The following is an 18,922-nucleotide window of genomic DNA, read 5'->3' as shown; positions in this document are numbered from 1 at the left end:
ACTTATAACTAACTCCCCAATTAGTAGAGGGAGAGAGAGAGAGAGAGAGAGAGAGTTTGAGTCTGAGTCTGTCTTTGATGTCTGTTTAAAATGTTGTGACATTCAAGTTTGTTATGTTTAATACAACTGGACTAAAATTGAACACAAGTCTCTCTCCAATTCATTTGTAGATATTGAATAAAGTTGGACTCAGAGTGCAACCTTGTCTCACTCCCCAATTCATTTCTAAACTTTGAATAAAGTTGAACTCAGACTGCAACCGTGCCTAACTCGCCAATTATTTGTCTACATGTTGAATAAAGTTGGTCTCAGGCTGCAACCTTGTCTCACTCCCCATTTCAAAATAAGGAAGGCTTCACAAATGTTCCTGTCATTCTACTGTAGGCTGAGCTTCTCTCATCCAGCATTTCCCCTCCTCCTTAGACTAGACTGAGGGGAATGGACAATTTATTCTCCCCGGGTCACTACCGCCCAATCTTCTCTGTTTGGTTCCAATTTCTCTGTGTCTCGACGTGTGAGGAAAATAAGGAGCGCTTCACGGATTTGCGTGTCATCCTTTCGCAGGGGCCATGCTAATCTTCTCTGTATCGATCCAATTTTAGTATATGTGCTGCCAAAGCGAGCACAATACAAAGCTATGAGAGGCCCTCATATATAGATCACAACCCCTCTGAAGGTTCTGGTCATGGTTGGGGTCAAACAGAGTTCAGACCCTCAAAAACCACCCCTAGAATATTGCTGTGATGTTTAAACTTTATTTGGAGATGTAGAACTTGAAATAGAATTGACTTTAGATTTTTTTAAAGATTGATCTTAGACTAAAATGTAGTTTAAAAACAAAGCCTTTTATGATTCAGGACTCTTGGTCTGTAACCCCTCCCTCACCTGCTGCTTTTAGTTGCTCCTCCCCAAGTCTTTGTTCCCCTGCCCCGACCACTTCCCACCCTTCCCCCGTTTTCTGCAACATGGCCTGGCCAAGGATACTTATAACTAACTCCCCAATTAGTAGAGGGAGAGAGAGAGAGAGAGAGAGAGTTTGAGTCTGAGTCTGTCTTTGATGTCTGTTTAAAATGTTGTGACATTCAAGTTTGTTATGTTTAATACAACTGGACTAAAATTGAACACAAGTCTCTCTCCAATTCATTTGTAGATATTGAATAAAGTTGGACTCAGAGTGCAACCTTGTCTCACTCCCCAATTCATTTCTAAACTTTGAATAAAGTTGAACTCAGACTGCAACCGTGCCTAACTCGCCAATTATTTGTCTACATGTTGAATAAAGTTGGTCTCAGGCTGCAACCTTGTCTCACTCCCCATTTCAAAATAAGGAAGGCTTCACAAATGTTCCTGTCATTCTACTGTAGGCTGAGCTTCTCTCATCCAGCATTTCCCCTCCTCCTTAGACTAGACTGAGGGGAATGGACAATTTATTCTCCCCGGGTCACTACCGCCCAATCTTCTCTGTTTGGTTCCAATTTCTCTGTGTCTCGACGTGTGAGGAAAATAAGGAGCGCTTCACGGATTTGCGTGTCATCCTTTCGCAGGGGCCATGCTAATCTTCTCTGTATCGATCCAATTTTAGTATATGTGCTGCCAAAGCGAGCACAATACAAAGCTATGAGAGGCCCTCATATATAGATCACAACCCCTCTGAAGGTTCTGGTCATGGTTGGGGTCAAACAGAGTTCAGACCCTCAAAAACCACCCCTAGAATATTGCTGTGATGTTTAAACTTTATTTGGAGATGTAGAACTTGAAATAGAATTGACTTTAGATTTTTTTAAAGATTGATCTTAGACTAAAATGTAGTTTAAAAACAAAGCCTTTTATGATTCAGGACTCTTGGTCTGTAACCCCTCCCTCACCTGCTGCTTTTAGTTGCTCCTCCCCAAGTCTTTGTTCCCCTGCCCCGACCACTTCCCACCCTTCCCCCGTTTTCTGCAACATGGCCTGGCCAAGGATACTTATAACTAACTCCCCAATTAGTAGAGGGAGAGAGAGAGAGAGAGAGAGAGAGTTTGAGTCTGAGTCTGTCTTTGATGTCTGTTTAAAATGTTGTGACATTCAAGTTTGTTATGTTTAATACAACTGGACTAAAATTGAACACAAGTCTCTCTCCAATTCATTTGTAGATATTGAATAAAGTTGGACTCAGAGTGCAACCTTGTCTCACTCCCCAATTCATTTCTAAACTTTGAATAAAGTTGAACTCAGACTGCAACCGTGCCTAACTCGCCAATTATTTGTCTACATGTTGAATAAAGTTGGTCTCAGGCTGCAACCTTGTCTCACTCCCCATTTCAAAATAAGGAAGGCTTCACAAATGTTCCTGTCATTCTACTGTAGGCTGAGCTTCTCTCATCCAGCATTTCCCCTCCTCCTTAGACTAGACTGAGGGGAATGGACAATTTATTCTCCCCGGGTCACTACCGCCCAATCTTCTCTGTTTGGTTCCAATTTCTCTGTGTCTCGACGTGTGAGGAAAATAAGGAGCGCTTCACGGATTTGCGTGTCATCCTTTCGCAGGGGCCATGCTAATCTTCTCTGTATCGATCCAATTTTAGTATATGTGCTGCCAAAGCGAGCACAATACAAAGCTATGAGAGGCCCTCATATATAGATCACAACCCCTCTGAAGGTTCTGGTCATGGTTGGGGTCAAACAGAGTTCAGACCCTCAAAAACCACCCCTAGAATATTGCTGTGATGTTTAAACTTTATTTGGAGATGTAGAACTTGAAATAGAATTGACTTTAGATTTTTTTAAAGATTGATCTTAGACTAAAATGTAGTTTAAAAACAAAGCCTTTTATGATTCAGGACTCTTGGTCTGTAACCCCTCCCTCACCTGCTGCTTTTAGTTGCTCCTCCCCAAGTCTTTGTTCCCCTGCCCCGACCACTTCCCACCCTTCCCCCGTTTTCTGCAACATGGCCTGGCCAAGGATACTTATAACTAACTCCCCAATTAGTAGAGGGAGAGAGAGAGAGAGAGAGAGAGAGAGAGTTTGAGTCTGAGTCTGTCTTTGATGTCTGTTTAAAATGTTGTGACATTCAAGTTTGTTATGTTTAATACAACTGGACTAAAATTGAACACAAGTCTCTCTCCAATTCATTTGTAGATATTGAATAAAGTTGGACTCAGAGTGCAACCTTGTCTCACTCCCCAATTCATTTCTAAACTTTGAATAAAGTTGAACTCAGACTGCAACCGTGCCTAACTCGCCAATTATTTGTCTACATGTTGAATAAAGTTGGTCTCAGGCTGCAACCTTGTCTCACTCCCCATTTCAAAATAAGGAAGGCTTCACAAATGTTCCTGTCATTCTACTGTAGGCTGAGCTTCTCTCATCCAGCATTTCCCCTCCTCCTTAGACTAGACTGAGGGGAATGGACAATTTATTCTCCCCGGGTCACTACCGCCCAATCTTCTCTGTTTGGTTCCAATTTCTCTGTGTCTCGACGTGTGAGGAAAATAAGGAGCGCTTCACGGATTTGCGTGTCATCCTTTCGCAGGGGCCATGCTAATCTTCTCTGTATCGATCCAATTTTAGTATATGTGCTGCCAAAGCGAGCACAATACAAAGCTATGAGAGGCCCTCATATATAGATCACAACCCCTCTGAAGGTTCTGGTCATGGTTGGGGTCAAACAGAGTTCAGACCCTCAAAAACCACCCCTAGAATATTGCTGTGATGTTTAAACTTTATTTGGAGATGTAGAACTTGAAATAGAATTGACTTTAGATTTTTTTAAAGATTGATCTTAGACTAAAATGTAGTTTAAAAACAAAGCCTTTTATGATTCAGGACTCTTGGTCTGTAACCCCTCCCTCACCTGCTGCTTTTAGTTGCTCCTCCCCAAGTCTTTGTTCCCCTGCCCCGACCACTTCCCACCCTTCCCCCGTTTTCTGCAACATGGCCTGGCCAAGGATACTTATAACTAACTCCCCAATTAGTAGAGGGAGAGAGAGAGAGAGAGAGAGAGAGAGAGTTTGAGTCTGAGTCTGTCTTTGATGTCTGTTTAAAATGTTGTGACATTCAAGTTTGTTATGTTTAATACAACTGGACTAAAATTGAACACAAGTCTCTCTCCAATTCATTTGTAGATATTGAATAAAGTTGGACTCAGAGTGCAACCTTGTCTCACTCCCCAATTCATTTCTAAACTTTGAATAAAGTTGAACTCAGACTGCAACCGTGCCTAACTCGCCAATTATTTGTCTACATGTTGAATAAAGTTGGTCTCAGGCTGCAACCTTGTCTCACTCCCCATTTCAAAATAAGGAAGGCTTCACAAATGTTCCTGTCATTCTACTGTAGGCTGAGCTTCTCTCATCCAGCATTTCCCCTCCTCCTTAGACTAGACTGAGGGGAATGGACAATTTATTCTCCCCGGGTCACTACCGCCCAATCTTCTCTGTTTGGTTCCAATTTCTCTGTGTCTCGACGTGTGAGGAAAATAAGGAGCGCTTCACGGATTTGCGTGTCATCCTTTCGCAGGGGCCATGCTAATCTTCTCTGTATCGATCCAATTTTAGTATATGTGCTGCCAAAGCGAGCACAATACAAAGCTATGAGAGGCCCTCATATATAGATCACAACCCCTCTGAAGGTTCTGGTCATGGTTGGGGTCAAACAGAGTTCAGACCCTCAAAAACCACCCCTAGAATATTGCTGTGATGTTTAAACTTTATTTGGAGATGTAGAACTTGAAATAGAATTGACTTTAGATTTTTTAAAGATTGATCTTAGACTAAAATGTAGTTTAAAAACAAAGCCTTTTATGATTCAGGACTCTTGGTCTGTAACCCCTCCCTCACCTGCTGCTTTTAGTTGCTCCTCCCCAAGTCTTTGTTCCCCTGCCCCGACCACTTCCCACCCTTCCCCCGTTTTCTGCAACATGGCCTGGCCAAGGATACTTATAACTAACTCCCCAATTAGTAGAGGGAGAGAGAGAGAGAGAGAGAGAGAGAGAGTTTGAGTCTGAGTCTGTCTTTGATGTCTGTTTAAAATGTTGTGACATTCAAGTTTGTTATGTTTAATACAACTGGACTAAAATTGAACACAAGTCTCTCTCCAATTCATTTGTAGATATTGAATAAAGTTGGACTCAGAGTGCAACCTTGTCTCACTCCCCAATTCATTTCTAAACTTTGAATAAAGTTGAACTCAGACTGCAACCGTGCCTAACTCGCCAATTATTTGTCTACATGTTGAATAAAGTTGGTCTCAGGCTGCAACCTTGTCTCACTCCCCATTTCAAAATAAGGAAGGCTTCACAAATGTTCCTGTCATTCTACTGTAGGCTGAGCTTCTCTCATCCAGCATTTCCCCTCCTCCTTAGACTAGACTGAGGGGAATGGACAATTTATTCTCCCCGGGTCACTACCGCCCAATCTTCTCTGTTTGGTTCCAATTTCTCTGTGTCTCGACGTGTGAGGAAAATAAGGAGCGCTTCACGGATTTGCGTGTCATCCTTTCGCAGGGGCCATGCTAATCTTCTCTGTATCGATCCAATTTTAGTATATGTGCTGCCAAAGCGAGCACAATACAAAGCTATGAGAGGCCCTCATATATAGATCACAACCCCTCTGAAGGTTCTGGTCATGGTTGGGGTCAAACAGAGTTCAGACCCTCAAAAACCACCCCTAGAATATTGCTGTGATGTTTAAACTTTATTTGGAGATGTAGAACTTGAAATAGAATTGACTTTAGATTTTTTAAAGATTGATCTTAGACTAAAATGTAGTTTAAAAACAAAGCCTTTTATGATTCAGGACTCTTGGTCTGTAACCCCTCCCTCACCTGCTGCTTTTAGTTGCTCCTCCCCAAGTCTTTGTTCCCCTGCCCCGACCACTTCCCACCCTTCCCCCGTTTTCTGCAACATGGCCTGGCCAAGGATACTTATAACTAACTCCCCAATTAGTAGAGGGAGAGAGAGAGAGAGAGAGAGAGAGTTTGAGTCTGAGTCTGTCTTTGATGTCTGTTTAAAATGTTGTGACATTCAAGTTTGTTATGTTTAATACAACTGGACTAAAATTGAACACAAGTCTCTCTCCAATTCATTTGTAGATATTGAATAAAGTTGGACTCAGAGTGCAACCTTGTCTCACTCCCCAATTCATTTCTAAACTTTGAATAAAGTTGAACTCAGACTGCAACCGTGCCTAACTCGCCAATTATTTGTCTACATGTTGAATAAAGTTGGTCTCAGGCTGCAACCTTGTCTCACTCCCCATTTCAAAATAAGGAAGGCTTCACAAATGTTCCTGTCATTCTACTGTAGGCTGAGCTTCTCTCATCCAGCATTTCCCCTCCTCCTTAGACTAGACTGAGGGGAATGGACAATTTATTCTCCCCGGGTCACTACCGCCCAATCTTCTCTGTTTGGTTCCAATTTCTCTGTGTCTCGACGTGTGAGGAAAATAAGGAGCGCTTCACGGATTTGCGTGTCATCCTTTCGCAGGGGCCATGCTAATCTTCTCTGTATCGATCCAATTTTAGTATATGTGCTGCCAAAGCGAGCACAATACAAAGCTATGAGAGGCCCTCATATATAGATCACAACCCCTCTGAAGGTTCTGGTCATGGTTGGGGTCAAACAGAGTTCAGACCCTCAAAAACCACCCCTAGAATATTGCTGTGATGTTTAAACTTTATTTGGAGATGTAGAACTTGAAATAGAATTGACTTTAGATTTTTTTAAAGATTGATCTTAGACTAAAATGTAGTTTAAAAACAAAGCCTTTTATGATTCAGGACTCTTGGTCTGTAACCCCTCCCTCACCTGCTGCTTTTAGTTGCTCCTCCCCAAGTCTTTGTTCCCCTGCCCCGACCACTTCCCACCCTTCCCCCGTTTTCTGCAACATGGCCTGGCCAAGGATACTTATAACTAACTCCCCAATTAGTAGAGGGAGAGAGAGAGAGAGAGAGAGAGAGAGAGTTTGAGTCTGAGTCTGTCTTTGATGTCTGTTTAAAATGTTGTGACATTCAAGTTTGTTATGTTTAATACAACTGGACTAAAATTGAACACAAGTCTCTCTCCAATTCATTTGTAGATATTGAATAAAGTTGGACTCAGAGTGCAACCTTGTCTCACTCCCCAATTCATTTCTAAACTTTGAATAAAGTTGAACTCAGACTGCAACCGTGCCTAACTCGCCAATTATTTGTCTACATGTTGAATAAAGTTGGTCTCAGGCTGCAACCTTGTCTCACTCCCCATTTCAAAATAAGGAAGGCTTCACAAATGTTCCTGTCATTCTACTGTAGGCTGAGCTTCTCTCATCCAGCATTTCCCCTCCTCCTTAGACTAGACTGAGGGGAATGGACAATTTATTCTCCCCGGGTCACTACCGCCCAATCTTCTCTGTTTGGTTCCAATTTCTCTGTGTCTCGACGTGTGAGGAAAATAAGGAGCGCTTCACGGATTTGCGTGTCATCCTTTCGCAGGGGCCATGCTAATCTTCTCTGTATCGATCCAATTTTAGTATATGTGCTGCCAAAGCGAGCACAATACAAAGCTATGAGAGGCCCTCATATATAGATCACAACCCCTCTGAAGGTTCTGGTCATGGTTGGGGTCAAACAGAGTTCAGACCCTCAAAAACCACCCCTAGAATATTGCTGTGATGTTTAAACTTTATTTGGAGATGTAGAACTTGAAATAGAATTGACTTTAGATTTTTTTAAAGATTGATCTTAGACTAAAATGTAGTTTAAAAACAAAGCCTTTTATGATTCAGGACTCTTGGTCTGTAACCCCTCCCTCACCTGCTGCTTTTAGTTGCTCCTCCCCAAGTCTTTGTTCCCCTGCCCCGACCACTTCCCACCCTTCCCCCGTTTTCTGCAACATGGCCTGGCCAAGGATACTTATAACTAACTCCCCAATTAGTAGAGGGAGAGAGAGAGAGAGAGAGAGAGAGAGAGTTTGAGTCTGAGTCTGACTTTGATGTCTGTTTAAAATGTTGTGACATTCAAGTTTGTTATGTTTAATACAACTGGACTAAAATTGAACACAAGTCTCTCTCCAATTCATTTGTAGATATTGAATAAAGTTGGACTCAGAGTGCAACCTTGTCTCACTCCCCAATTCATTTCTAAACTTTGAATAAAGTTGAACTCAGACTGCAACCGTGCCTAACTCGCCAATTATTTGTCTACATGTTGAATAAAGTTGGTCTCAGGCTGCAACCTTGTCTCACTCCCCATTTCAAAATAAGGAAGGCTTCACAAATGTTCCTGTCATTCTACTGTAGGCTGAGCTTCTCTCATCCAGCATTTCCCCTCCTCCTTAGACTAGACTGAGGGGAATGGACAATTTATTCTCCCCGGGTCACTACCGCCCAATCTTCTCTGTTTGGTTCCAATTTCTCTGTGTCTCGACGTGTGAGGAAAATAAGGAGCGCTTCACGGATTTGCGTGTCATCCTTTCGCAGGGGCCATGCTAATCTTCTCTGTATCGATCCAATTTTAGTATATGTGCTGCCAAAGCGAGCACAATACAAAGCTATGAGAGGCCCTCATATATAGATCACAACCCCTCTGAAGGTTCTGGTCATGGTTGGGGTCAAACAGAGTTCAGACCCTCAAAAACCACCCCTAGAATATTGCTGTGATGTTTAAACTTTATTTGGAGATGTAGAACTTGAAATAGAATTGACTTTAGATTTTTTTAAAGATTGATCTTAGACTAAAATGTAGTTTAAAAACAAAGCCTTTTATGATTCAGGACTCTTGGTCTGTAACCCCTCCCTCACCTGCTGCTTTTAGTTGCTCCTCCCCAAGTCTTTGTTCCCCTGCCCCGACCACTTCCCACCCTTCCCCCGTTTTCTGCAACATGGCCTGGCCAAGGATACTTATAACTAACTCCCCAATTAGTAGAGGGAGAGAGAGAGAGAGAGAGAGAGAGTTTGAGTCTGAGTCTGACTTTGATGTCTGTTTAAAATGTTGTGACATTCAAGTTTGTTATGTTTAATACAACTGGACTAAAATTGAACACAAGTCTCTCTCCAATTCATTTGTAGATATTGAATAAAGTTGGACTCAGAGTGCAACCTTGTCTCACTCCCCAATTCATTTCTAAACTTTGAATAAAGTTGAACTCAGACTGCAACCGTGCCTAACTCGCCAATTATTTGTCTACATGTTGAATAAAGTTGGTCTCAGGCTGCAACCTTGTCTCACTCCCCATTTCAAAATAAGGAAGGCTTCACAAATGTTCCTGTCATTCTACTGTAGGCTGAGCTTCTCTCATCCAGCATTTCCCCTCCTCCTTAGACTAGACTGAGGGGAATGGACAATTTATTCTCCCCGGGTCACTACCGCCCAATCTTCTCTGTTTGGTTCCAATTTCTCTGTGTCTCGACGTGTGAGGAAAATAAGGAGCGCTTCACGGATTTGCGTGTCATCCTTTCGCAGGGGCCATGCTAATCTTCTCTGTATCGATCCAATTTTAGTATATGTGCTGCCAAAGCGAGCACAATACAAAGCTATGAGAGGCCCTCATATATAGATCACAACCCCTCTGAAGGTTCTGGTCATGGTTGGGGTCAAACAGAGTTCAGACCCTCAAAAACCACCCCTAGAATATTGCTGTGATGTTTAAACTTTATTTGGAGATGTAGAACTTGAAATAGAATTGACTTTAGATTTTTTTAAAGATTGATCTTAGACTAAAATGTAGTTTAAAAACAAAGCCTTTTATGATTCAGGACTCTTGGTCTGTAACCCCTCCCTCACCTGCTGCTTTTAGTTGCTCCTCCCCAAGTCTTTGTTCCCCTGCCCCGACCACTTCCCACCCTTCCCCCGTTTTCTGCAACATGGCCTGGCCAAGGATACTTATAACTAACTCCCCAATTAGTAGAGGGAGAGAGAGAGAGAGAGAGAGAGAGAGTTTGAGTCTGAGTCTGACTTTGATGTCTGTTTAAAATGTTGTGACATTCAAGTTTGTTATGTTTAATACAACTGGACTAAAATTGAACACAAGTCTCTCTCCAATTCATTTGTAGATATTGAATAAAGTTGGACTCAGAGTGCAACCTTGTCTCACTCCCCAATTCATTTCTAAACTTTGAATAAAGTTGAACTCAGACTGCAACCGTGCCTAACTCGCCAATTATTTGTCTACATGTTGAATAAAGTTGGTCTCAGGCTGCAACCTTGTCTCACTCCCCATTTCAAAATAAGGAAGGCTTCACAAATGTTCCTGTCATTCTACTGTAGGCTGAGCTTCTCTCATCCAGCATTTCCCCTCCTCCTTAGACTAGACTGAGGGGAATGGACAATTTATTCTCCCCGGGTCACTACCGCCCAATCTTCTCTGTTTGGTTCCAATTTCTCTGTGTCTCGACGTGTGAGGAAAATAAGGAGCGCTTCACGGATTTGCGTGTCATCCTTTCGCAGGGGCCATGCTAATCTTCTCTGTATCGATCCAATTTTAGTATATGTGCTGCCAAAGCGAGCACAATACAAAGCTATGAGAGGCCCTCATATATAGATCACAACCCCTCTGAAGGTTCTGGTCATGGTTGGGGTCAAACAGAGTTCAGACCCTCAAAAACCACCCCTAGAATATTGCTGTGATGTTTAAACTTTATTTGGAGATGTAGAACTTGAAATAGAATTGACTTTAGATTTTTTTAAAGATTGATCTTAGACTAAAATGTAGTTTAAAAACAAAGCCTTTTATGATTCAGGACTCTTGGTCTGTAACCCCTCCCTCACCTGCTGCTTTTAGTTGCTCCTCCCCAAGTCTTTGTTCCCCTGCCCCGACCACTTCCCACCCTTCCCCCGTTTTCTGCAACATGGCCTGGCCAAGGATACTTATAACTAACTCCCCAATTAGTAGAGGGAGAGAGAGAGAGAGAGAGAGAGTTTGAGTCTGAGTCTGACTTTGATGTCTGTTTAAAATGTTGTGACATTCAAGTTTGTTATGTTTAATACAACTGGACTAAAATTGAACACAAGTCTCTCTCCAATTCATTTGTAGATATTGAATAAAGTTGGACTCAGAGTGCAACCTTGTCTCACTCCCCAATTCATTTCTAAACTTTGAATAAAGTTGAACTCAGACTGCAACCGTGCCTAACTCGCCAATTATTTGTCTACATGTTGAATAAAGTTGGTCTCAGGCTGCAACCTTGTCTCACTCCCCATTTCAAAATAAGGAAGGCTTCACAAATGTTCCTGTCATTCTACTGTAGGCTGAGCTTCTCTCATCCAGCATTTCCCCTCCTCCTTAGACTAGACTGAGGGGAATGGACAATTTATTCTCCCCGGGTCACTACCGCCCAATCTTCTCTGTTTGGTTCCAATTTCTCTGTGTCTCGACGTGTGAGGAAAATAAGGAGCGCTTCACGGATTTGCGTGTCATCCTTTCGCAGGGGCCATGCTAATCTTCTCTGTATCGATCCAATTTTAGTATATGTGCTGCCAAAGCGAGCACAATACAAAGCTATGAGAGGCCCTCATATATAGATCACAACCCCTCTGAAGGTTCTGGTCATGGTTGGGGTCAAACAGAGTTCAGACCCTCAAAAACCACCCCTAGAATATTGCTGTGATGTTTAAACTTTATTTGGAGATGTAGAACTTGAAATAGAATTGACTTTAGATTTTTTTAAAGATTGATCTTAGACTAAAATGTAGTTTAAAAACAAAGCCTTTTATGATTCAGGACTCTTGGTCTGTAACCCCTCCCTCACCTGCTGCTTTTAGTTGCTCCTCCCCAAGTCTTTGTTCCCCTGCCCCGACCACTTCCCACCCTTCCCCCGTTTTCTGCAACATGGCCTGGCCAAGGATACTTATAACTAACTCCCCAATTAGTAGAGGGAGAGAGAGAGAGAGAGAGAGAGAGTTTGAGTCTGAGTCTGACTTTGATGTCTGTTTAAAATGTTGTGACATTCAAGTTTGTTATGTTTAATACAACTGGACTAAAATTGAACACAAGTCTCTCTCCAATTCATTTGTAGATATTGAATAAAGTTGGACTCAGAGTGCAACCTTGTCTCACTCCCCAATTCATTTCTAAACTTTGAATAAAGTTGAACTCAGACTGCAACCGTGCCTAACTCGCCAATTATTTGTCTACATGTTGAATAAAGTTGGTCTCAGGCTGCAACCTTGTCTCACTCCCCATTTCAAAATAAGGAAGGCTTCACAAATGTTCCTGTCATTCTACTGTAGGCTGAGCTTCTCTCATCCAGCATTTCCCCTCCTCCTTAGACTAGACTGAGGGGAATGGACAATTTATTCTCCCCGGGTCACTACCGCCCAATCTTCTCTGTTTGGTTCCAATTTCTCTGTGTCTCGACGTGTGAGGAAAATAAGGAGCGCTTCACGGATTTGCGTGTCATCCTTTCGCAGGGGCCATGCTAATCTTCTCTGTATCGATCCAATTTTAGTATATGTGCTGCCAAAGCGAGCACAATACAAAGCTATGAGAGGCCCTCATATATAGATCACAACCCCTCTGAAGGTTCTGGTCATGGTTGGGGTCAAACAGAGTTCAGACCCTCAAAAACCACCCCTAGAATATTGCTGTGATGTTTAAACTTTATTTGGAGATGTAGAACTTGAAATAGAATTGACTTTAGATTTTTTTAAAGATTGATCTTAGACTAAAATGTAGTTTAAAAACAAAGCCTTTTATGATTCAGGACTCTTGGTCTGTAACCCCTCCCTCACCTGCTGCTTTTAGTTGCTCCTCCCCAAGTCTTTGTTCCCCTGCCCCGACCACTTCCCACCCTTCCCCCGTTTTCTGCAACATGGCCTGGCCAAGGATACTTATAACTAACTCCCCAATTAGTAGAGGGAGAGAGAGAGAGAGAGAGAGAGAGTTTGAGTCTGAGTCTGACTTTGATGTCTGTTTAAAATGTTGTGACATTCAAGTTTGTTATGTTTAATACAACTGGACTAAAATTGAACACAAGTCTCTCTCCAATTCATTTGTAGATATTGAATAAAGTTGGACTCAGAGTGCAACCTTGTCTCACTCCCCAATTCATTTCTAAACTTTGAATAAAGTTGAACTCAGACTGCAACCGTGCCTAACTCGCCAATTATTTGTCTACATGTTGAATAAAGTTGGTCTCAGGCTGCAACCTTGTCTCACTCCCCATTTCAAAATAAGGAAGGCTTCACAAATGTTCCTGTCATTCTACTGTAGGCTGAGCTTCTCTCATCCAGCATTTCCCCTCCTCCTTAGACTAGACTGAGGGGAATGGACAATTTATTCTCCCCGGGTCACTACCGCCCAATCTTCTCTGTTTGGTTCCAATTTCTCTGTGTCTCGACGTGTGAGGAAAATAAGGAGCGCTTCACGGATTTGCGTGTCATCCTTTCGCAGGGGCCATGCTAATCTTCTCTGTATCGATCCAATTTTAGTATATGTGCTGCCAAAGCGAGCACAATACAAAGCTATGAGAGGCCCTCATATATAGATCACAACCCCTCTGAAGGTTCTGGTCATGGTTGGGGTCAAACAGAGTTCAGACCCTCAAAAACCACCCCTAGAATATTGCTGTGATGTTTAAACTTTATTTGGAGATGTAGAACTTGAAATAGAATTGACTTTAGATTTTTTTAAAGATTGATCTTAGACTAAAATGTAGTTTAAAAACAAAGCCTTTTATGATTCAGGACTCTTGGTCTGTAACCCCTCCCTCACCTGCTGCTTTTAGTTGCTCCTCCCCAAGTCTTTGTTCCTCTGCCCCGACCACTTCCCACCCTTCCCCCGTTTTCTGCAACATGGCCTGGCCAAGGATACTTATAACTAACTCCCCAATTAGTAGAGGGAGAGAGAGAGAGAGAGAGAGAGTTTGAGTCTGAGTCTGACTTTGATGTCTGTTTAAAATGTTGTGACATTCAAGTTTGTTATGTTTAATACAACTGGACTAAAATTGAACACAAGTCTCTCTCCAATTCATTTGTAGATATTGAATAAAGTTGGACTCAGAGTGCAACCTTGTCTCACTCCCCAATTCATTTCTAAACTTTGAATAAAGTTGAACTCAGACTGCAACCGTGCCTAACTCGCCAATTATTTGTCTACATGTTGAATAAAGTTGGTCTCAGGCTGCAACCTTGTCTCACTCCCCATTTCAAAATAAGGAAGGCTTCACAAATGTTCCTGTCATTCTACTGTAGGCTGAGCTTCTCTCATCCAGCATTTCCCCTCCTCCTTAGACTAGACTGAGGGGAATGGACAATTTATTCTCCCCGGGTCACTACCGCCCAATCTTCTCTGTTTGGTTCCAATTTCTCTGTGTCTCGACGTGTGAGGAAAATAAGGAGCGCTTCACGGATTTGCGTGTCATCCTTTCGCAGGGGCCATGCTAATCTTCTCTGTATCGATCCAATTTTAGTATATGTGCTGCCAAAGCGAGCACAATACAAAGCTATGAGAGGCCCTCATATATAGATCACAACCCCTCTGAAGGTTCTGGTCATGGTTGGGGTCAAACAGAGTTCAGACCCTCAAAAACCACCCCTAGAATATTGCTGTGATGTTTAAACTTTATTTGGAGATGTAGAACTTGAAATAGAATTGACTTTAGATTTTTTTAAAGATTGATCTTAGACTAAAATGTAGTTTAAAAACAAAGCCTTTTATGATTCAGGACTCTTGGTCTGTAACCCCTCCCTCACCTGCTGCTTTTAGTTGCTCCTCCCCAAGTCTTTGTTCCCCTGCCCCGACCACTTCCCACCCTTCCCCCGTTTTCTGCAACATGGCCTGGCCAAGGATACTTATAACTAACTCCCCAATTAGTAGAGGGAGAGAGAGAGAGAGAGAGAGAGAGTTTGAGTCTGAGTCTGACTTTGATGTCTGTTTAAAATGTTGTGACATTCAAGTTTGTTATGTTTAATACAACTGGACTAAAATTGAACACAAGTCTCTCTCCAATTCATTTGTAGATATTGAATAAAGTTGGACTCAGAGTGCAACCTTGTCTCACTCCCCAATTCATTTCTAAACTTTGAATAAAGTTGAACTCAGACTGCAACCGTGCCTAACTCGCCAATTATTTGTCTACATGTTGAATAAAGTTGGTCTCAGGCTGCAACCTTGTCTCACTCCCCATTTCAAAATAAGGAAGGCTTCACAAATGTTCCTGTCATTCTACTGTAGGCTGAGCTTCTCTCATCCAGCATTTCCCCTCCTCCTTAGACTAGACTGAGGGGAATGGACAATTTATTCTCCCCGGGTCACTACCGCCCAATCTTCTCTGTTTGGTTCCAATTTCTCTGTGTCTCGACGTGTGAGGAAAATAAGGAGCGCTTCACGGATTTGCGTGTCATCCTTTCGCAGGGGCCATGCTAATCTTCTCTGTATCGATCCAATTTTAGTATATGTGCTGCCAAAGCGAGCACAATACAAAGCTATGAGAGGCCCTCATATATAGATCACAACCCCTCTGAAGGTTCTGGTCATGGTTGGGGTCAAACAGAGTTCAGACCCTCAAAAACCACCCCTAGAATATTGCTGTGATGTTTAAACTTTATTTGGAGATGTAGAACTTGAAATAGAATTGACTTTAGATTTTTTTAAAGATTGATCTTAGACTAAAATGTAGTTTAAAAACAAAGCCTTTTATGATTCAGGACTCTTGGTCTGTAACCCCTCCCTCACCTGCTGCTTTTAGTTGCTCCTCCCCAAGTCTTTGTTCCCCTGCCCCGACCACTTCCCACCCTTCCCCCGTTTTCTGCAACATGGCCTGGCCAAGGATACTTATAACTAACTCCCCAATTAGTAGAGGGAGAGAGAGAGAGAGAGAGAGTTTGAGTCTGAGTCTGTCTTTGATGTCTGTTTAAAATGTTGTGACATTCAAGTTTGTTATGTTTAATACAACTGGACTAAAATTGAACACAAGTCTCTCTCCAATTCATTTGTAGATATTGAATAAAGTTGGACTCAGAGTGCAACCTTGTCTCACTCCCCAATTCATTTCTAAACTTTGAATAAAGTTGAACTCAGACTGCAACCGTGCCTAACTCGCCAATTATTTGTCTACATGTTGAATAAAGTTGGTCTCAGGCTGCAACCTTGTCTCACTCCCCATTTCAAAATAAGGAAGGCTTCACAAATGTTCCTGTCATTCTACTGTAGGCTGAGCTTCTCTCATCCAGCATTTCCCCTCCTCCTTAGACTAGACTGAGGGGAATGGACAATTTATTCTCCCCGGGTCACTACCGCCCAATCTTCTCTGTTTGGTTCCAATTTCTCTGTGTCTCGACGTGTGAGGAAAATAAGGAGCGCTTCACGGATTTGCGTGTCATCCTTTCGCAGGGGCCATGCTAATCTTCTCTGTATCGATCCAATTTTAGTATATGTGCTGCCAAAGCGAGCACAATACAAAGCTATGAGAGGCCCTCATATATAGATCACAACCCCTCTGAAGGTTCTGGTCATGGTTGGGGTCAAACAGAGTTCAGACCCTCAAAAACCACCCCTAGAATATTGCTGTGATGTTTAAACTTTATTTGGAGATGTAGAACTTGAAATAGAATTGACTTTAGATTTTTTTAAAGATTGATCTTAGACTAAAATGTAGTTTAAAAACAAAGCCTTTTATGATTCAGGACTCTTGGTCTGTAACCCCTCCCTCACCTGCTGCTTTTAGTTGCTCCTCCCCAAGTCTTTGTTCCCCTGCCCCGACCACTTCCCACCCTTCCCCCGTTTTCTGCAACATGGCCTGGCCAAGGATACTTATAACTAACTCCCCAATTAGTAGAGGGAGAGAGAGAGAGAGAGAGAGAGAGTTTGAGTCTGAGTCTGTCTTTGATGTCTGTTTAAAATGTTGTGACATTCAAGTTTGTTATGTTTAATACAACTGGACTAAAATTGAACACAAGTCTCTCTCCAATTCATTTGTAGATATTGAATAAAGTTGGACTCAGAGTGCAACCTTGTCTCACTCCCCAATTCATTTCTAAACTTTGAATAAAGTTGAACTCAGACTGCAACCGTGCCTAACTCGCCAATTATTTGTCTACATGTTGAATAAAGTTGGTCTCAGGCTGCAACCTTGTCTCACTCCCCATTTCAAAATAAGGAAGGCTTCACAAATGTTCCTGTCATTCTACTGTAGGCTGAGCTTCTCTCATCCAGCATTTCCCCTCCTCCTTAGACTAGACTGAGGGGAATGGACAATTTATTCTCCCCGGGTCACTACCGCCCAATCTTCTCTGTTTGGTTCCAATTTCTCTGTGTCTCGACGTGTGAGGAAAATAAGGAGCGCTTCACGGATTTGCGTGTCATCCTTTCGCAGGGGCCATGCTAATCTTCTCTGTATCGATCCAATTTTAGTATATGTGCTGCCAAAGCGAGCACAATACAAAGCTATGAGAGGCCCTCATATATAGATCACAACCCCTCTGAAGGTTCTGGTCATGGTTGGGGTCAAACAGAGTTCAGACCCTCAAAAACCACCCCTAGAATATTGCTGTGATGTTTAAACTTTATTTGGAGATGTAGAACTTGAAATAGAATTGACTTTAGATTTTTTTAAAGATTGATCTTAGACTAAAATGTAGTTTAAAAACAAAGCCTTTTATGATTCAGGACTCTTGGTCTGTAACCCCTCCCTCACCTGCTGCTTTTAGTTGCTCCTCCCCAAGTCTTTGTTCCCCTGCCCCGACCACTTCCCACCCTTCCCCCGTTTTCTGCAACATGGCCTGGCCAAGGATACTTATAACTAACTCCCCAATTAGTAGAGGGAGAGAGAGAGAGAGAGAGAGAGTTTGAGTCTGAGTCTGTCTTTGATGTCTGTTTAAAATGTTGTGACATTCAAGTTTGTTATGTTTAATACAACTGGACTAAAATTGAACACAAGTCTCTCTCCAATTCATTTGTAGATATTGAATAAAGTTGGACTCAGAGTGCAACCTTGTCTCACTCCCCAATTCATTTCTAAACTTTGAATAAAGTTGAACTCAGACTGCAACCGTGCCTAACTCGCCAATTATTTGTCTACATGTTGAATAAAGTTGGTCTCAGGCTGCAACCTTGTCTCACTCCCCATTTCAAAATAAGGAAGGCTTCACAAATGTTCCTGTCATTCTACTGTAGGCTGAGCTTCTCTCATCCAGCATTTCCCCTCCTCCTTAGACTAGACTGAGGGGAATGGACAATTTATTCTCCCCGGGTCACTACCGCCCAATCTTCTCTGTTTGGTTCCAATTTCTCTGTGTCTCGACGTGTGAGGAAAATAAGGAGCGCTTCACGGATTTGCGTGTCATCCTTTCGCAGGGGCCATGCTAATCTTCTCTGTATCGATCCAATTTTAGTATATGTGCTGCCAAAGCGAGCACAATACAAAGCTATGAGAGGCCCTCATATATAGATCACAACCCCTCTGAAGGTTCTGGTCATGGTTGGGGTCAAACAGAGTTCAGACCCTCAAAAACCACCCCTAGAATATTGCTGTGATGTTTAAACTTTATTTGGAGATGTAGAACTTGAAATAGAATTGACTTTAGATTTTTTTAAAGATTGATCTTAGACTAAAATGTAGTTTAAAAACAAAGCCTTTTATGATTCAGGACTCTTGGTCTGTAACCCCTCCCTCACCTGCTGCTTTTAGTTGCTCCTCCCCAAGTCTTTGTTCCCCTGCCCCGACCACTTCCCACCCTTCCCCCGTTTTCTGCAACATGGCCTGGCCAAGGATACTTATAACTAACTCCCCAATTAGTAGAGGGAGAGAGAGAGAGAGAGAGAGAGAGTTTGAGTCTGAGTCTGTCTTTGATGTCTGTTTAAAATGTTGTGACATTCAAGTTTGTTATGTTTAATACAACTGGACTAAAATTGAACACAAGTCTCTCTCCAATTCATTTGTAGATATTGAATAAAGTTGGACTCAGAGTGCAACCTTGTCTCACTCCCCAATTCATTTCTAAACTTTGAATAAAGTTGAACTCAGACTG

General features: G+C 42.3%; 19 non-coding genes across 19 annotated transcripts; all 19 read right to left on the bottom strand.

Moving 5' to 3' along the window:
• Nucleotides 1-519: 519 nt before the first annotated feature.
• On the bottom strand, nt 520-626 carry LOC139371689 (U6 spliceosomal RNA). The gene has a single exon (XR_011627368.1). It is a non-coding gene; the product is annotated as a U6 spliceosomal RNA (small nuclear RNA).
• Nucleotides 627-1,499: 873 nt separating this feature from the next.
• Nucleotides 1,500-1,606, bottom strand: LOC139371688 (U6 spliceosomal RNA). The gene has a single exon (XR_011627367.1). It is a non-coding gene; the product is annotated as a U6 spliceosomal RNA (small nuclear RNA).
• An 875-nt stretch (nt 1,607-2,481) lies between these two features.
• On the bottom strand, nt 2,482-2,588 carry LOC139371686 (U6 spliceosomal RNA). Its single transcript, XR_011627365.1, has one exon. It is a non-coding gene; the product is annotated as a U6 spliceosomal RNA (small nuclear RNA).
• An 879-nt stretch (nt 2,589-3,467) lies between these two features.
• On the bottom strand, nt 3,468-3,574 carry LOC139371685 (U6 spliceosomal RNA). Its single transcript, XR_011627364.1, has one exon. It is a non-coding gene; the product is annotated as a U6 spliceosomal RNA (small nuclear RNA).
• Nucleotides 3,575-4,453: 879 nt separating this feature from the next.
• LOC139371684 (U6 spliceosomal RNA) lies at nt 4,454-4,560 on the bottom strand. The gene has a single exon (XR_011627363.1). It is a non-coding gene; the product is annotated as a U6 spliceosomal RNA (small nuclear RNA).
• An 878-nt stretch (nt 4,561-5,438) lies between these two features.
• Nucleotides 5,439-5,545, bottom strand: LOC139371683 (U6 spliceosomal RNA). Its single transcript, XR_011627362.1, has one exon. It is a non-coding gene; the product is annotated as a U6 spliceosomal RNA (small nuclear RNA).
• An 874-nt stretch (nt 5,546-6,419) lies between these two features.
• On the bottom strand, nt 6,420-6,526 carry LOC139371681 (U6 spliceosomal RNA). The gene has a single exon (XR_011627361.1). It is a non-coding gene; the product is annotated as a U6 spliceosomal RNA (small nuclear RNA).
• An 879-nt stretch (nt 6,527-7,405) lies between these two features.
• Nucleotides 7,406-7,512, bottom strand: LOC139371680 (U6 spliceosomal RNA). Its single transcript, XR_011627360.1, has one exon. It is a non-coding gene; the product is annotated as a U6 spliceosomal RNA (small nuclear RNA).
• Nucleotides 7,513-8,391: 879 nt separating this feature from the next.
• LOC139371679 (U6 spliceosomal RNA) lies at nt 8,392-8,498 on the bottom strand. The gene has a single exon (XR_011627359.1). It is a non-coding gene; the product is annotated as a U6 spliceosomal RNA (small nuclear RNA).
• Nucleotides 8,499-9,373: 875 nt separating this feature from the next.
• LOC139371678 (U6 spliceosomal RNA) lies at nt 9,374-9,480 on the bottom strand. Its single transcript, XR_011627358.1, has one exon. It is a non-coding gene; the product is annotated as a U6 spliceosomal RNA (small nuclear RNA).
• Nucleotides 9,481-10,357: 877 nt separating this feature from the next.
• LOC139371677 (U6 spliceosomal RNA) lies at nt 10,358-10,464 on the bottom strand. Its single transcript, XR_011627357.1, has one exon. It is a non-coding gene; the product is annotated as a U6 spliceosomal RNA (small nuclear RNA).
• Nucleotides 10,465-11,337: 873 nt separating this feature from the next.
• Nucleotides 11,338-11,444, bottom strand: LOC139371675 (U6 spliceosomal RNA). Its single transcript, XR_011627356.1, has one exon. It is a non-coding gene; the product is annotated as a U6 spliceosomal RNA (small nuclear RNA).
• An 875-nt stretch (nt 11,445-12,319) lies between these two features.
• On the bottom strand, nt 12,320-12,426 carry LOC139371673 (U6 spliceosomal RNA). Its single transcript, XR_011627354.1, has one exon. It is a non-coding gene; the product is annotated as a U6 spliceosomal RNA (small nuclear RNA).
• An 875-nt stretch (nt 12,427-13,301) lies between these two features.
• LOC139371672 (U6 spliceosomal RNA) lies at nt 13,302-13,408 on the bottom strand. The gene has a single exon (XR_011627353.1). It is a non-coding gene; the product is annotated as a U6 spliceosomal RNA (small nuclear RNA).
• An 873-nt stretch (nt 13,409-14,281) lies between these two features.
• LOC139371671 (U6 spliceosomal RNA) lies at nt 14,282-14,388 on the bottom strand. Its single transcript, XR_011627352.1, has one exon. It is a non-coding gene; the product is annotated as a U6 spliceosomal RNA (small nuclear RNA).
• Nucleotides 14,389-15,263: 875 nt separating this feature from the next.
• On the bottom strand, nt 15,264-15,370 carry LOC139371670 (U6 spliceosomal RNA). Its single transcript, XR_011627351.1, has one exon. It is a non-coding gene; the product is annotated as a U6 spliceosomal RNA (small nuclear RNA).
• An 871-nt stretch (nt 15,371-16,241) lies between these two features.
• LOC139371669 (U6 spliceosomal RNA) lies at nt 16,242-16,348 on the bottom strand. Its single transcript, XR_011627350.1, has one exon. It is a non-coding gene; the product is annotated as a U6 spliceosomal RNA (small nuclear RNA).
• An 875-nt stretch (nt 16,349-17,223) lies between these two features.
• LOC139371668 (U6 spliceosomal RNA) lies at nt 17,224-17,330 on the bottom strand. Its single transcript, XR_011627349.1, has one exon. It is a non-coding gene; the product is annotated as a U6 spliceosomal RNA (small nuclear RNA).
• An 873-nt stretch (nt 17,331-18,203) lies between these two features.
• On the bottom strand, nt 18,204-18,310 carry LOC139371667 (U6 spliceosomal RNA). Its single transcript, XR_011627348.1, has one exon. It is a non-coding gene; the product is annotated as a U6 spliceosomal RNA (small nuclear RNA).
• Nucleotides 18,311-18,922: the final 612 nt, after the last annotated feature.

Source organism: Oncorhynchus clarkii, chromosome 17 (genome assembly GCF_045791955.1).
Source record: "Oncorhynchus clarkii lewisi isolate Uvic-CL-2024 chromosome 17, UVic_Ocla_1.0, whole genome shotgun sequence".
NCBI lineage: Eukaryota > Metazoa > Chordata > Actinopteri > Salmoniformes > Salmonidae > Oncorhynchus > Oncorhynchus clarkii.
The sequence above is the reverse complement of the archived record's forward strand: the minus strand, read 5'-3'. Positions and strand labels throughout refer to the sequence as shown.